We start from the raw sequence: 16,788 nt of genomic DNA on the forward strand, positions 1-16,788 counted from the left end.
CCGCCATGTCCATATTCTACGCAACTTGCGCGTACGTCCTCGAGTAAATCAAATCGTGTTGGTTTCCATGAATTTCTTTCTCTGGCGAAATGAGCCGCAACAGATGGAACGGTAAAACAATTAGTTAGTAATTTGTCAGTATTTTCCGCGTGCTTGCACTGTAAAAACGTCGCAAGATTTTTCATCTCGTCATGGAGGGATTCTGTGCGATATATTTCACCGTTCGGTTTGACAAACTGATCAAATTCACCCTCCTCATTACTTTTAAATAACCATACCGATACAGGATCGGTTTTACTTATTTCATTGATAAAATCAAACATACTATCTGCCACAGAATTATCTGCCACAGCCATATCTGTGGGGTAAAATCTAACAGTTCGATCACGTGGAAATATTGTTACCGCGTTAGTCCATGCGTGCGCGTTATGATCGATAATATTTATTGGAGCTCCTTTCGATTTATATTTCGACTGATACAGTACTTCTCCCGTTATTGTCGCCACAGTTATTGGAAATTTTAATATTTTTCCTAACTCAGCAACATCTTTTATTGTAGCACCGGTATCCTTAACTGAATCAGCCCACGAGTTTATTTTTTCACGCCTTAAATCAGTTAATCCATTTCCACGCATCGCGTTTGTAAAGTGTTCTATTACTCGTTCAGCCACACAATTTAACCTTGAAAATTTCATCGGCGCTAGTTTATCAACGTTGGGTTTTTTATTTATCTCATAGATTCCATAAATAACTGCTGTTACAGGATATGCTCGTTCATAATACGGTTTATCAATACCAGTCAATAGACCCGGTCTGGAATTTTTACTTAATATGATAGTTTTATTATTACCAAGGACAGGATCATATTTGTCACGGATAATCCAACTATCTGTTTCTGTTAATACAATAAATTTTACTCTGAAGAAATATTTTTGATTGCCCTCGTATTCAGCGATGTAGTTAATGATAGTTGCCGCTCGTTTGTCATTCATTGTAGCGTCCGTGACAGTGTTGCGTATAATCTTGAACGTTGACCATGTATGAGATGCACCATCCGTGTAAAATTCTTTCTTGGCGTCGTGAATTTTCGAGATCAAACTTTTATTTTTCGGATCAACCAGATCTCGTACTGGCAAGTCAGAAGATAATCTGTCAAGGTTGAATTTATACTTAACAGGCCTAGTTTGGGATAATCTCTCAAACTCGTTCATATAATTAAAACAAATATTTAAATAAAGAAAATTATATATATATATATATATATATATATATATATATATATATATATATATATATATATATATATATATATATATATATATATACAATGTCCCAATGCAGATGGTTGATGATCGGCTCAGTAAATCGATGCAACAAATCCTGTAGAAAGGAATTTTGTTGGATGCACTCACAAAACATACGACGAGGAAGTCTAGGACCAATACCATGTCTGCGGTGTGGTATTGGAGTGCGAGGAAAGACAGAATTATGTGGGAAGTGCGGCGGGAAACGGTTCAGAGAGCTTAAAAGATATTATGACAAAAAAATAATAGCGGTGAAAACGCTATAAAATCCGTGAGGGATTATATATCAAGATTTCAGACAAACAATGATTTAAACATATAATATTATTATAATGGAGCAAAATATATTTGTCCCACATCCTGTCATAACAAACTATGAATCAAATATTAATGGTATCATCAGACACTGCAAGTTGAAGAAACAAGTTGGTTATATTACTAATGCTGGTTATCTAATGTTCACATGCGGGGGGGAAAAGAAACATTATCTGTGTCATAGATTTACGTATGAATGTTTCTTCGGAGTGATCAATGATGGTCTTGTTATTGATCATATTGACGGGGACACTCAAAACAATAATTTATCCAATTTACAAGCTATCTCTCACAGCGAGAATAATACACGCGGTAATACAGGAAGATGTAAGACAATCGGAAAGAGGGCGGTAATTTCCTCAAACATAGAAACTGGCAAAGAAATTATGTTTCGTTCAATATCTTCTGCTGCGAAATATTTTGATATTCACCCGCAATCAGTACAAAAAGTCGCAGAAAATATATATAAAACAGCTTTATCGAAAAAATATAAACAGAAAATTATCTTTAAGTATCAATAACTATCATCACCACATTATTAACTATCATCACCACATTATTAACTATCATCACCACATTGAATTAATTTTTTAATTTATGTCACAGTAGGTCCTCCATACACTACTGAATTTTTGATTACATAAGGGGAGATTACTTTGTAATATATAGTTTTCTTCGTAGATGGTTGGTTTTTTATGATCGTAATTAGTCAGTTTAACTAATTACATCGTAACTAATTACATCGTAACTAATTACTCGTAGAAGTATTATTTATGTTTTTTAAATATTTCCCCATCATACAACACATGATAATGTTATTGATCCGTAGGAAGCTGTGTGTAAACAGAAACCGTTTGTCATTGTAATCGACCTGCAGTTGTGTGTTCACTGAACTTACATTCTGGAAAGTTCTTTGACTAGTGCATTAATGCCACTGTATTATTGATTCTCAGTCTACTTGGGAAACCCGCTACAAATACAGAAACTGTTGTTTATTGATTCTCAGTCTACTTGGGAAACCCGCTACAAATACAGAAACTATTATTCAGAAACTGTTATAAATACAGAAACTGTTATCATCCAGAAACCGCTACAAATACAGAAACTGTTAAATACAGAAACTGTTATTATTCAGAAACCGCTGTTTACTGTAAATATTGGTTCCTTAGCTATATATTAACTTCCGAAACATATGTTCGTAACAATGTTTGATAGCTCGATCAGTATGGTATTGGACTGTGACGCTCGCGGTCCAGGATCGAATCCCCATGGCTGACAATTTGTCGGTGGTGCGCATAATTGCGATTTTTATAATAGTGGGGGGAACCGCAAACCCCCCCCCCCCCCGCTCAGCAAAATTCCCAACCACAATATTGACTTGTGGTTGATACATATTTTCGTATCACCCACTGGATTAATTATTGTGGGTGTGATTTTGCTGAGCGTACATGTTTGTACTGTCCTTAGTTAGTGCCGTTTCATTCATAATCTGAGCTCGCTAATACACTCGATAGGGGCTCTTCATTCATTGTATATATGTTATATGTATATCCTCTAAACTTGGTAGATTGCGGTGGCAAGCTACGAGTTTAATGAGGACTGTGCTGTCCTTGTGCTGTCCTTAGTTAGTGCCGTTTCATTCATAATCTGAGCTCGCTAATACACTCGATAGGGGCTCTTCATTCATTGTATATAACCATTTCATTGTATATATGTTATATGTATATCCTCTAAGCTTGGTAGATTGCGGTGGCAAGCTACGAGTTTAACGAGGACTGTGCTGTCCTTGTGCTGTCCTTAGTTAGTTATATGTTATGTGTATATCCTCTAAACTTGGTAGATTGCGGTGGCAAGCTACGAGTTTAATGAGGGTTGTGCTGTCCTCCCTCTTGGGCCTCTAGACCGTTGTTTGGCGGGTTAGGGGCTCTCGTAGAGGGAATATTTGCCTAATGAACTTGGTAGATTGCGGTGGCAAGCTACGAGTTCTTGGTTGTGCTGTCCCTGAAACATCCCGACGAACTCGCTAAACACTCGATAGGTGTTCTAGGGATATTTTTTTTATTTTAAAGATTTATATATTATATAATGAACCATGAAAATATCAATGATGTAATTGTCGCTATTAAAAAATTAAAAAAAGATGGAATTAATATATCTGATGAACTTAATCCTGAAAAAATAGTTTCTGATTTTGAGATTTTACAAGAACGTAAAACCATGGGGACACACACACTATCATCTGAATACAGGCTCATGAAACGGATTCAATCGGCAATGTTTCAGTCGCTAGCTACCGTAGAAGATGATCATGTGAAGGAGTTCGTTCCTCTTTCTACCGCCGTAGAAAGAATTAAGTCGTTATTATCCCACGAGTATGAGGCAAAGAAAACGATTAGTACCCGCATAAGACTATTAAGAAAAATTATGTCAGAGAGTAACTTCGTTACTGGTGAAACGATCCAAGGTAACCTCGTTACTGGTGAAACGATCCAAGGTAACCTCGTTACTGGTGAAACGATCCAAGGTAACCTCGTTACTGGTGAAACGATCCAGAGTAACCTCGTTACTGATGATAATGAAAATGAAAGTTTTGGTAACTGGGGTCCATGTCAACGCTGACCACGTGTATTGGTAGTCAAAATCAAGAAAGTTCTAACCTTGTCAAATTTGTTCCTAATAAATTTTATTTATTATAAATTTTATTTATTATAAATTTTATTTATTATAAATTTTATTTATTAATAATATTATTTTTACTGAGGATTTATTTTTTTTTTACTAAAATCAAGAAAAATGCACAAATTACTTGATTCTGACGGGGTAGTTGGTAGTCAAAATCAAAGAAAAATGCACGAATTACTTGATTTCTGACGGGGTAGTTGGTAGTCAAAATCAGGAAAATTGAGCAATTTCGTTGTATTTTAGTAAAAAAAAAAAAAAAAATCTCAGTAAAAATAATATTATTAATAAATAAAATTAATTTATAATAAATAAAATTTGTTAGGAACAATTTGACAAGGTTAGAACTTTCTTGATTTTGACGGGGTAGTTGGTAGTCAAAATCAAGTAGTTCGTGCATTTTTATGTTTCTGAGGGGGTAGTTGGTAGTCAAAATCAAGTAGTTCGTGCATTTTTATGTTTCTGAGGGGGTAGTTGGTAGTCAAAATCAAGTAATTTGTACAATTTCAGTAAAAATCAGGAAAATTAATAAATATTATTTTTTTTTGTGATAGAAATTTTAATTTTACTTTCATCGACTAGCTTTTTTAGTTGCCTAGGCCGATTAATTTGTACCAAACACAAATTTGTGCCAGTAATAACAAAATATTTTTTTAAGTTGATCGAATTTGATTCTGAAGATCTACGACAAAAGTCCTTAGACAGAAATCCTTACGACGGAAGTCCTTAGACAGAAATCCTTACGACGGAAGTCCTTACGACGGAAGTCTTACGACTTTACATACAGATTTATTACAAGCTCTTCTTCACGTATGTCAATCAAGCGATTAAGGTGGTCTGTGAGTTTAAAATTGATTCGTGTTAACATATTATTGTGACACCGCAAATACACGGGATTAGTTGGTTCTTGCACGATTAAATTTCCAGGGGGAACTTGTGGTGTGAACGTGTATAGGATGTATCCTTGTTGAGCCTGATTTGATCTTCCGAGATCTATTTGATAGCTGCCATCGATTACGTCACAAACCAGATTGACCGCGACCGTCGGTGTTATATTAACGATCCGCGGAGATACGTGTCTTCCGCCGCCGTGTGGATCATTATCATGTCTAAGAACAGTTGGAGGTGGAATTAATTTTCTCCATGCATCGAGTAGTTTAGGAAAAAACTCATCAATGACATCATTGATAGATTTTCTTAACTCGGTTACACTATACCCGGGGAATTTATAATTCGGTACATCGGCTTCTGTTAATTTATATTTTTCTAACCATTTATATGGATCAGGATTTTTAGGCGATTCTTAAAGACTAAGCATCGCCTGAACTATTCGGTTATTAATATATTCCATATCTGATATAAGCTGATTTAATATTTCCACACGCGTGATGATTTTTTCACGCGATGACGCTGATATGCCAAAAATATGTTCGTTAAAATATTGATTTAGTTGATCTAGTTGTTTTTTACACTCTTGATTGATTTCCTGAAAATATTCAATAATATCTTCTCGATAAAAACCCTTAAAATGTCCTGTTTCTCCCGGATTTTTAAAAAACCATGCCTCAATTCCACCGAAGAAGGCAAAATCGTGAAGCATTGATTTATTTTTTATAATACGTAGTTGTTCCCCGTATGATGGATTAATTTCATGATATGATTGTCTATCCGTGACATAATCAGACTTTTTCGGTTCTGGTGGTATCGGTGTTATCGGTGGTGATATTTCAGGCCAACCTAGTACGGATCTTATCGTGGACTGATAAATATCAACGGCATAATCAGGCGAGTTTATTTCAACCGTCGAGGACAGGGTGGGTTCATGAACATTAATTGATATTTTTGATTCTTTTCCTGTTATTGATTTTATTCTACGCGCAAATTCCTCACTGATCTCTTCAATCTGGTAACTGCCAGTTGGTATTCCAACAACAACCCAGTCAGGTGTTCCATCGGGTTTGTTGTTGTTAGTAAATACGAGCGAATTATTTGCTGGTGTACCATTAAATGATTTTGATCTGATATTTGGCCAGCTGTAATATACTCGTAATTGTGCTAGTGCTATTTCTTTTACTGGAATTGCAGTAGGAAAATTAACACTAAATTCAGGATTAGTTGAACTTACCGAGATCATTGTTATCTTGGGCGGAGTTGTGTTGGTCACGATCTGCTGGAGTAATTCTGTCATTATTGATACTTGTATCTTTAATACCTTCATCGTATATTTTGGTTATCATTGAAAATTCGAAATCAGATATAATTCCATCACTGAGACTCGCTGATAACAACGAGGATAATTTCGAGTATGCTACCGTCGCTGTATGTAATTTTATTTTGTAATCGGATAACTTTTCGTTCGTACAAGTACATATTTTTTTTGTAATGATACCAAGCACACCTGCAATAGTTGTTGCTGCTGATATACAGATAGTTACAGCTACTGGTGCCATCGTTGTCAACGCTGATAATATTACACCGGTTCCAGCAACAACAGCGGATACTGAATAAACAATCACATCAACGATAACCAATCGTCGTCGATATTTTTTTACTTTTACTGTATATTGATCAACTTGATCTTTTAGCGCAGCCTGCCATTCACACGCTTGATTGTATCTGTATTGTGCACCGTCCATATATATTTTTATGCAGTAACCAATTGAGGTGTTTCAGCTACAAATTCCAAACACCACCAGAAGGATGTTGCGGTTAATTTCTTATCATCTGCTTCCAGAATAAATATTTCTTCGGTTCCGCTATTTAATACAACAGATACAACCCCGGAAAACCTGTCTGTGGAATGACGCCATGGAAACATTGTAAATATTTCAAATTTTGCAGCACTAAACACAGACAGCCTGTACACGCCAGTGACTGTTGCGGTATATTTGATAGTATTATTTTGCTGCGACCATGTTGCAAATCCCGATGATACCGTGCATACGATGTTTGTAATATGCCCGGGAGTTATTGCAGCTGGAATTTTAATCAAATTGGTTTTACTGACAATCTCAGGAATTCCCGCTACGACGTCTTGCTGTGTTTGTTTGATCGTGTCTAGGTTATTTTTGATATCAACGAGTTTCATGTCAATGGCGCGTGGAGTACCGAAGAATTTATCTATGGCATCATCGATTTTTTGAAAATTTCTTCGAAATCTTCCAAAAGCTCCTGCGTGAACGTCATACTCAGCCCGTAACGTGGATAATTTACCGTCTACGGTGCCATAGTTGACATCGACGTATTTTTTTGTTGCTGCGTCTTCGTCAGATGTTGGATCTTTTAAAACTACTATTTTGTTCCCGTTCATGCTAAGTTCACCTGTCATTGTGTCACCGGTGTTTCTCACGCGATTAGCAACACTTTTTGCAATTTCATCTCTAATGGTTTTAAGTGACATACTTGAATCTCTGATTTTGCCGCTATCAGTAAACACGGGAATATTATCTGTAACTGCACCAAGTACTCGCCGGACTATATCATTCCATTTGATATTGCTGGTTTTTAGTTTACCATATCGATCTTGAAAAATAACAACTTCATCTGGGTCAACTCCAGCCAGGTTCATAATATCAGCGAGGTCATCTTTAGTCGCATACTTTGACAGATCAACGTCGGATTTTATTTTCTTACTAGTAGAAGATCTTCCGTAAATGTTAACCATTATAATAAGATCCGTTGTTTAAAATGCTTTACGCGCAACATATCGGTTGCTTGTATAATCGTGCACGACTTTATGTGGCGGCTTGGATGATTTTGATATAGCGTCGAGTACATTAATTACTTCACGGCCGCATATTGGCGGATCTGTCATTGTTTGTGTGGGTAGCGTTGAATACCAAACTTTGGAACCTCTGGTTGTTGCGTGGAGTGGTGCGACATACTTGATAAATTCAACAGGTGGAGCTAACCCGTACGAATCAAAATAAACAATTCCACGCGGGTCAACCGCGTATGATACCCAATGAGTACCAGGTCCGGAACGTTTGTCAAGATTAATAATACCTGTTTCTAGTTTGTTTGGTTGTTTCGGTAATTGATCTCGCATAAAAACACCTCTAAAGGCGGATATTTTTAATTTTTTAGCAGCATCAAGTAAATCAAAATTTGATGCTGGAACGTCTAACGAAATGATCCTGGAAGCCTTAGGCCTCTCCCCCAACGAGATCCCGGTAATCTTAGACCGCGTCCCTTTTTTTGTATCCCTTTCCTGCTGCTTTCTTTAGTGCCATTCCAGCGGCTGTTCCAACAGCACCTAACGCGGCCGCTTTTGCTACGGCTGGAGCAGCCGCAGCTATTAATGCCGGAATGGCCGCAAGAAGTGGAAATATACCACCCGTTTTAACCATGTCTTTGATGGCGCTCGGGGAGAGATGGAATTGAACTCCAGTTTTTGATTCTAGGGCTTTATTGAAATGTTTAATCTGATTATTTGTCAACGATAATTTGTTTGGACCACCACTAATATGATCTCGTTTTAGTGATATTTTAGTTCCGCATTTGTTGGCGGTTTTTGATTGAAGCTTTTTTACCTGACCCGGGGTCAGAGTAACATTAACATGACTATACGACATTTTTATATAAAATATATTTTTCTAAATAACACGATTAAAGATTTTCCACCGGTGCATCAACGATCCTCATTCGACCACTGCCACCTTCAAGTAACATGGCCTTGTCGCTAAGTATGACCGCGATCGCTCTGTAGAAGCCGGGAACAATTGGTGGACCGGGTATATCAGGAGGAGGGTTAGTAACATGAGCTCGAAAGTGTATATCAACAACAGATTGTTTGGATAAATCAAGATGTTCTAGTGAAAAATAATAAATCGGATATAGACCTGTAAAATCTAGTTGTGATATTTGCAACCCGGTATCTATATTTTGATCACGTCCCATGAATGACATTAAACGATGATATGCGCGCGCTACATGATTTTGAACAAAATTTAGTTGTATATCCTCGGCTGGTTCTTGATGTCCATTTATCCGTAAGGAAACTTCATTAACTCCAAGGTTGTCAAATATCATATGTGAACGTTGTTGATTATTCGTCCGAGCATTATCTTGTAGTGCAATAAAAATATGTCGTGGTGCAGAAACACCCTGTTGTGATGCTATATGCCATGTAAATAAACCATTAATATTGCTTTGAGCAGCATCTGTGGTTACTGTTAACCATGATAGCAATGATTTACCGCCTTGATCCATAAAAGATAGTAATTTTTGTTCCTCAGTAATAGATGGTGTCATTACTGGCATCCACAATGAAAGTTTTGATATATTTACTTTACCAGCATCAGCAACACCAGCACCTCGCCAGATTGCATCATTATCATCACCTTTTCTTACGAGCACAATTGTGTGTTTAGCTCCAAAGATGACTTTTCTAACATTTCTGCAGAATCCAAAGATGTGAGATAATGGAATTGCACACGAAAAATTTCTATTATCTCCTGACAGCGCTGCTTGGCGTGTTGCAAATCCTAAGTTGAAAGTCGCGCTATCACCTTTTACAATATCAAAAGCAGCAGCTGGTCTGGCTGCGTATTCAGGACCATCAGCAACCGGTTGTGGATCAGATGCAGTATCTTGCGGTGTCCGTATTTTAGCATACCTGATATGATCAGCGTTGTTGGTAATATCCTTAGCAAACATCATTGTTGGACCAGCTGATCTTGTAAAGTCGTCAGAATATCTCGCTAGACCAATTATTGTTGTAGCAACGTCGACATCATTCTGAACTGATTCAATATTTTTTCCATCAATCATATATGTGGCGCCACTAAATAATGCCATGATCCCGTTGTTGACAAAACCAACACGCAAATTAGCAGCATATGGCGTATTAGCTACAACATCCGTTACAAGTCTACCTTCTACTTCAATAAACGCTTCAGCGGGCAAGAAATATCTACTTGTATCATGAACCTGTAATTCGATTCTCCCCCGCTGATTTGGTAGTCTTGCGTCATAAGAATAAAATTGATAATCACGTACTGACTCGTACTTAAGGACAGGTGCCTCCATATCAAATGCTGGGTCTGATTCGCGCCTGAACATTTTTATTATAGTTACCATTTTTCCAAATGATGATCATCGTCGACGAAGACCGCCCCCTGCTATTAAATTTGCTGTTATATTTTTTTCTGCTTCTTCAGATATCGCCGCTAGTTTTTGATTTGCAGCCTGATTTATTATTTTACTGACATCTGCAGGAATCACCTCAGTACTTGCCAGTTTCACCGGTGGTTGTTGTTTTCGTCGCAATAATCGTGCTAGTCTTTCTTTGATCGCCGAGAACGCCTTACCAGCAACATTGACAATTGCACCAGGAGCTTTATCACGAACAATATCAATAGCCTTCATCGATAATTGTTTTGCAACAGGTGCTACTTTTGGAGCTATCCTCGTGAATAATCCCCGAATTACATCACCAAGTCCATTTCCGTAAATAACACTATAGATTGGTAATCGTGAGTTTACCGCTCTAACCTGTGTGGGTTTACGATGATTATCATGCACAATCATCTTATTTTATTTACCATTTATCTAACAACTAGTCATCAACGAGCTCATCAATAAGTTCTCGGTAAACGCCGATATCCATGATACCACCTTGAAACAGTCGCCGACAAATATCAGCTGCTTCATTGGTTATTTCTGGTGAATTATTTCCAGCTCGTTTTCCTCCTATGAGAACTTCTAACCGTGATACGTCATTGATGATATTATCAGGACAAATAAAATTATTTCCCAGACCACTGCCAGTAGCTCCTTCTTCTTCTGATTTCTTAAATAGTCTTAAGGGTGATCTTTTCTTAAATAGTCTTGAGGGTGATACTTCTTTTTCTTCCTCACTTATTGTTCTGAGAGATTTTTGTTCTTTTTGTGCAAGATACATGTCTATTTTTCTGCGATAATCATTATATACCTCATCACTAGAGTAAACTCTATCTTTATTGTAATATATACGATATATCCATTTATACCAGATTTCAGGATCACTAATACGAGTGGAACTATGTTCAGGTCTTAAAAGTTCTTCTTTTTTATTAAAACTTTCTACTGCAAGTTTTGATAACGTATTAATATCCTCAATTTCTTTTATGAACTTGATACCCGCACTAGTAAATTTATTGCTCAGCATAATCATTTTCCCTTCTTCTGATTTTGTTGATTCACGATCTTTCATATCACCTATCTCAGCACGAAGTTGTCCAATTTCTTCAAGTATTTCCTCACCAACAGGTGGAGGCTGAGCCGCAGCTATTTTCCCGGCTATGCCAGTTGGAAGATCTCGTAAAATCTTCTTTGCCTGTTTAGTTCTTCTTGCTATTTTTTCGGCCTGCGCCGCAGTTTGTTTTGATACCGGAAGAAGATCTTCTTTGATGACAGTTGTAACTTGTTCAGTAGCCGCAGTGACGGGCTTAAACAGTTTTTTAGTGTCTTCTTCAAACTCAACTTTTGCTTCTTGCTGCGCTTGCAGATTTTTTCTAAATGAGTCTTTGACAGGAAGAAATTTTTTAATTGCTTCTAATCGTTCTCGAGCTGTTCTTGCAGTATGAGATTCTGGATGCATCATTTTATTATAACATAATAATTTAATTAATATCAGCAAAAGAGGAATACAGAAGTTTGATGAACTATTGCAGAAAAAGAAAAAACATAAATCCCAAAATAGAAAAACCACCATCAGAACTTGAATATTACTTGAAACATAGAACAAATAAAGATGAAACAGATGAAGATTCCCATGATTCAGATGATGATTCCCAATATTGATAGCAGCAGAGAGGGGCGTCTACAATTCTGTTTGGGACAAACAATAATCGTAGACGTGGTAATTGACCTCTATGAGTGGTCACTATTTTTTTTTGGTAAAACACAAGGGTGACCATTCCCCTAAGTGGTCTGTTCACCCTCTCTGCTGCTAGGCAAGAGTGCATTCAACAATATACAGACTCAATAACAGCCTGGGATCATCACTGAAAATAAAAGTGACACACTTGGGAGGTAAACTTTCAACAAGGACTCTGAGATCACTGGAGACAATGGATAAAGACTGCACTTACCATCAGTTTAATCAAAAGCATCCCCATACCAGGAAACATATTCTAGCAAGGCGAGGAAATATGATACAGGCCCATCTGAGGTACAGGACACAGCAAGGCAATAGGAAGTCTGACTACTGCAAAGGACTGCTAGATACCAAGGGCGATCACTCCTATGCAAAGGTTTAGCAGGAGTCAATGAACACTGCAGACAGAAAAAGTTATCTTAATTCCATGTGCAAAATGAAAGTGCTCAAAGACACCATGAAGAACACATTGTACAGAAAGGAAAACTGTAGTGGGGAAATCCGTAGGTAACACAACGCATGTTATGTGCAGTTATGTTACTTACTACCACCTGATGAGACCTATGGAGAGGTCGAAACAGTTTTCTCTGAATATGAAGACACAAATAAAGAAATTAAAAAACAAAATAAATAAAGATTAAAAAAATCAAAATTAAAATAACATGACATGACAAGACATGACTTAGTAGACTAGCTGAATGAATGAATGAAATGAAGGAAGAAAGGGAGGAATGTATTTAAGAAAGCACTGTCATACCAGCATGGTCTACTAAAATAAAGACCACACTCTTTCCTTTCTCCTTGTTACTCAACACAGCCATCCATCCTTCCATCCATCCTTCCTTCCGTGCCAGACATAAATTGATATGGATGTGGGTGGGTGTAAAGGATATATCATGATACCTGAATTTATTCCATATTACAATTTCAGCTTTATCATGCAGTCTGGATAGTTCACCATGGCCAATGCAGTGACCATAACCTTTGCAATTCTGCCTATTATTGTTAATGGAATGATGATCTAGAACCAGATGGTCCACATTCACACACAAACTATTATGGCATAAATGGGATGCATCAAGCTCTTTTGGTATAGTCAGACTTCTCAACTTCACCATCAGTGCCAGTCTGTGAACATGTTTTTTCTTCCATGTGTTTGTCACGGGATCCTTATATGACAATAGGCCATATAATCCATTGGCTGTTACATTTCCTGTCCATATTTTACAAACACTATTATGTGCTATTACAGAATTCAATGAAATTTTTGCCGACAGGCTTTGAAAAAAATCGTCCATTGCAACTTCTATATGGTGTAGGAATACATTGCTGCTAATAATAATGAGTGTCATCTCCAACAGATACAATTTCTGTGAATTTATAGGGAAAAATTTATTTTTAAATTTGTAATTTTTTAAAATTAATTTTAAAAAGAATTAATTAAATTTTTTAAATTTAAATTATATTTTCTGATTGCTACAGTCAATATACACAAGGTGTGAATACCTCATGTGTCTATCGTTAATAATAAAAATTTTATAGCAATTTAAAGTTGAATCAATGCTGCCCTGATAGGACATAGGACACAATTAATTTTACTATATGTTCTCTACATTTGTTTGTCAGTACTGACCTTTCCACTGTGTGACAATCAATACAAATCATATGTTAATCTAAAATACCTTCAAAGATGACTTCACGGTGAAATTCTCATCAAAGGTTGACCCTCTCTTTTTTTAGATGCTGGATTGTCAACATAGCAGCATGTAAACAGAACACAGATTTCACTTCCGGATCATCACCAAGGCCTTATTACTCACTGTGCACTGTCGCCGAAATACACACAGACAACAACACCCTGAGCTCATATTATCAAGAATAAACAGTTACCTTTAAATCCCTACCAAAAATGAATACATAAAACTCTTCTATCACCACCAGAATGAAAGAGGAAAAAATGTTCTAAAAATAAACTAGAACTACATTTGTGGGTACTGAACTGGAAGTATTAACTGTAACCCGATTCCACAAGATGACGGTGTTATGTCCACTCTACTTAGAGTCACGTAAGAAACTATAAATCAATGAATGAATTGACTAAGCTCCTTGCACTTTTTATCACAGTAAAGGCTTCCATTATTTAAATCGGTAGGGGGTACAAACAAACGGGTTTGTCTTATTATAGGATATTGAAAAATCAAAACCCCACATTTATTCACAATGGAAAAAGTGTATTGACACGAGCATATTGACCGGATGCTAATACCAGTTTGAAATCATAGGTGGCTGAGGTATGCTAAATGCTGAAAAACTCAATAGCCTGAAGGAAAAACAAATCACATCAAGTAAGAAAAGTTCCTCAGTTTACCCTTTTGATACGTTCTGACATCGGACCATGATACTAAATTATAGACAGGGTAAGTAACTTCCAAACTCATGTAGATACATATGACTCTACGACACCTTCCTTCATTAACTTGACAGCGGTGGATACTGAGATAAGTTTCAAATTACCAGTCACTCGAATCAAGTCTTGGAATCTAGTTCAATGAAAGAATTACATACGTGTTTGCAAATATCTATTTAAAGGACAATATTGAATAAGGGCCATTTTCTGCCCCCAATTTATGGGGGAAAAATTCTTGTAAATATCACAACTCTGTGTCTTATTGTATTATTCGATGTATAAATCACCCTATTCTGCATTAAATATGCACATAAATTTCTTTTTCATACCAAAACACGACATTTGAACATAGTCTGGTATGGGAAATTTAAGAGAAAATGCTACATTTGAGCAACTTGAAACTAGAAATAAGATATAAGCGCAGGCTTGATCAGACAAGGTATTTACACTGATTGAATAATTTTTATTAAAATGTTTAGGTTCTCATATTAACTCAAGTGTTCACGTTTGCGCTAATCACTAAAAATAAAAAAATTCTTGAATTTTGCTGTCTATGTATCATTGTAGTTTTCCCTTTTGCACCGTACCTGCCGAAGTATCGCTACGCGTGAGCAATTAGACACGCATTTCTAGAGTGCGCTATATTATTTCCTTCATTATTACATTAGAAAAATTCGAGGAATAATAACGATTCAGATATTTTAAAAATAATGTTATCCATTCTTTCTCTCTTTCTTCATTCTATCTAAATTGCATTGGGAACAAGATTTTTCGAAGAGGCGCTGAAGGGGCATTTGGAACTATATATATAAACAAAGACTACGTGGATTAAACATGAAATGAAATTGTATTTTTACGTTGCCAATTTTTGGCAAAAGGATGCTTTAAATAATAGGGTAAGTAGATATATATTATTTATTTTATACATTAATAACAAGGGTTTTTCTTCAGTTCCATCACGATACCGTTTGCTATGTTTAATTCACTATTACAGCGCAATTCCGTACATGTCATCTAAATTAATCTGTCAATTTACTGCTGGAAATAACGTTTACAACCTGCGTACATTTTCATTAAATTTTGTGAACTGTGTCTTTCTTCATATAGTAACAATAACAATTCTTTAAAATTATTATTAAATGTGCAAACAACAATAGTCTGCAGTTATATAATGCAGCTTGAAAAAAATGTCATGACCATGATACACATTTGCACCTGCTAAAGTTTGAATACCTCAAACGGTTGAGCATTTATTTCGGAAACCTATCGCACTAAGTTCAAAATCCGCCAAGCTCCGATTATTTTTTAAAATCTTTTTCTTTTTAAGAATTAACATTCATAATATCAACAGCTGTGAATTTATTTTGAAATAAAATTAGTAACAGCTCAGCAAAACCAACAAAAAATAATGCACAATTGAAAAATCAATTTAATTTTTATTGCAAGCAAGGTAACATTTTAATCAATATGTTATTCATCTAAAAACGAACATTACAAGGGTGGCCAATCATGTCTGCATCAGAAAATAATGGTAGTGGAACCAATGTTGTGAAGTGGTTATTCTTCCATATTTAGATAGTATAACTTTTATACAAGTATATTTATATTCAATTTTTTCATTTTCCGTTACACTCGTCCATAACAAGAACAATCGTTTAAAGAATGACATAAAATAATTTAACTTGCTTACTACACTAATTATTTTTTTAACAATTGCTAAAAAAAATTAACAATTACCAAAATTTTAAACTGTCCAAACAGTGGGAACAATGTCCACAGTCCCGATGGAAGCCAAGTAATTATGATTCTATAACTTAGAATAATTTTTGCATTACTTCTACGCAAAAAACCTATTAGTTCAATCTACTTATCTAATTACTGTATATTTATTGTAATGACATAATGTTTTTATTTCATTAAAAGAGCACGTCAAAACTTTCTAAACTTACTAATCAGGTATAATAAAACAAAAAACTATAATGCCATCAAATTTACAGGTGAAAATCTTTTATTCAAAGTAGAACTTGCTTGAATATAAGTAATAACACTAATACTACTCCTAGTAAAGATAAATAATAGCAGCAGTAGTAAAATAATAGCAAAATGTAGCCCACGTACCGATTTTTGTACGGGAAATAAACAATGAGGGTGGGTACTTACTAACCTTAAAACATATACAGCATAAAATATATTCAGAACAAAGTGATTTAGAAGTACAAAAT

This window comes from Sinohyriopsis cumingii, chromosome 12 (assembly GCF_028554795.1).
Source record: "Sinohyriopsis cumingii isolate HCF-2022 chromosome 12, ASM2855479v2, whole genome shotgun sequence".
In the NCBI taxonomy this organism is placed as follows: domain Eukaryota; kingdom Metazoa; phylum Mollusca; class Bivalvia; order Unionida; family Unionidae; genus Sinohyriopsis; species Sinohyriopsis cumingii.